This window comes from Chiloscyllium plagiosum, unplaced genomic scaffold (assembly GCF_037043375.1).
Source record: "Chiloscyllium plagiosum isolate Xiang-an unplaced genomic scaffold, Cpla_swu_hap1 HiC_scaffold_39, whole genome shotgun sequence".
Lineage (NCBI taxonomy): Eukaryota > Metazoa > Chordata > Chondrichthyes > Orectolobiformes > Hemiscylliidae > Chiloscyllium > Chiloscyllium plagiosum.
Window position 1 is genome coordinate 23075291 of NW_028270177.1, and position 1901 is coordinate 23077191.

A 1901-nucleotide genomic window follows, 5' to 3' on the forward strand; every position below is an offset into this window, starting at 1 on the left:
TTATTTAAAGACACATTCTACCTTTTTAAAACAAGCAGGAAAAGTAGAAAAGACATAGATTAACATAAATACCAGTGTAAACCAACTGATTGTTTGTATGCAAGTAATAAACACAACCAAATATCCATCATCTTAAAAAAACTCACACTTGTCCGTCACATGTCACAGTCAAAATTCCATGATTTGGAGGAGCCGGTATTGGACTGGGGTGGACAAAGCTAAAAACTACACACCAGGTTATAGTCCAACAGGTTTATTTGGAAACATTAGTTTTCCAAGCAGGTGGAACCACCTGATGAAGTAGTGCTTTGAAAGCGAGTGCTTCAAAATAAACCTGTTGGACTATACCCTGGTGTTGTGTGATTTTCAAGACTCTACGTAACACTTGAAAAGATTAATATAAACAAGAAGGTTCATCTGTAATAAAGATACTGGGATACCAATGGAGAAATGGTGGCACCATTGTAATATCACCGGACTAATAATCCAGAGGCTCAGACAAATACCCTGGGAACATGGCTTCAAATTCCACTGTGGCAGCAGGTGAATTTAAGTTACTAAAATTGAAAACTGGTCTCAGTAATGGTGCCATGAAGTGATCATCGATTGTTGTAAAAATGCAGCTAGTTCACCAATGTCCTTCAGGGAATAAAATCAGTAGTCTTTACCAAGCCTGACTTCCACAAACAAAATGGCTGACTCTTATATTGGCCTCTGTAATGGTTGAGCAAGTTACTCAGTTCAAGGATCGTCTGGAATTGGCAAAAACACTAGTTTTGTCAGCAATACATATATCCCATGAAAGATTTTTTAAAAACCTTAAGAGGTACTGTATCAATTTACTGTTGACTTATTAACAATAAACGTTTGTGCAGTAGATTTATATGTTCTTAATCAAATGTGTGTTCTTACTTCACACAAGCAGTGTAATAAGCTATTATATAAAACCAAAAGAGAAAATGCTGGAAAATCTCAGCAGGTCTAGCAGCATCTGTAAGGAGAGAAAAGAGCTGACATTTTGAGTCTAACTGACCCTTTGTCAAAGCTTTAAAAAAAAGGGGAGAAATAGGGAGGTATTTATACTAGGCTGAGGGAAGGTGAGTCATGGCTCCAGAAGCAAAGGTAGCAATAAAGAGGTGACAGTGCATAGAGAGATTATAGGGAGATTAGGAGCTGTGAATGACCAAGGCTGAAGCCAGTGCTATGTGACAAAATATGTGGGGGATGGGTGAAGCAGAGGCAAAGAGGAAAACGGGTTGTAAAAGGGGAAGAGGAGAGGAAAAAGGTGATGAGAGAGTGGGGAGTGAGAGAAAGAGAGACAATCAAGAAATAGGAGGTACAGAAGTGAAAAAAATATAAAAAAATAAATGAAATAAAATTACGGAGCAGAATGAAAACAGAGGGGTAATCACCAGCCTTGGTCATTCACAGCTCCTAATCTCCCTATAATCTCTCTATGCACTGTCATTATCACCTCTTCATTGCTACCTTTGCTTCTGGAGCCATGACTCACCTTCTCTCAGCCTCATAAATACCTCCCTATTTCTCCTTTTTTTTAGCTTTGACAAAGGGTCAGTTAGACTTGAAACGTCAGCTCTTTTCTCTCCTTACAGGTGCTGCCAGACCTGCTGAGATTTTCCAGCATTTTCTCTCTTGGTTTCAGATTCCAGCATCCGCAGTAATTTGCTTTTATCCAAGCTATTGTATAAATTCTGTTTTTATTTTCTGGCATTGCAATTTTAATGCAAAGATTCTACCAATCAAAATCACAACATTTTGACACATCTCTGGAGTAAGTGGGACTTAAACTCAGGCCTTCTGGAATGCACACCACCACAAGGATCTTCACAACTCTGAAGTACATAAACAAAATTAGATTTTAAACAATATTTATTTTGATT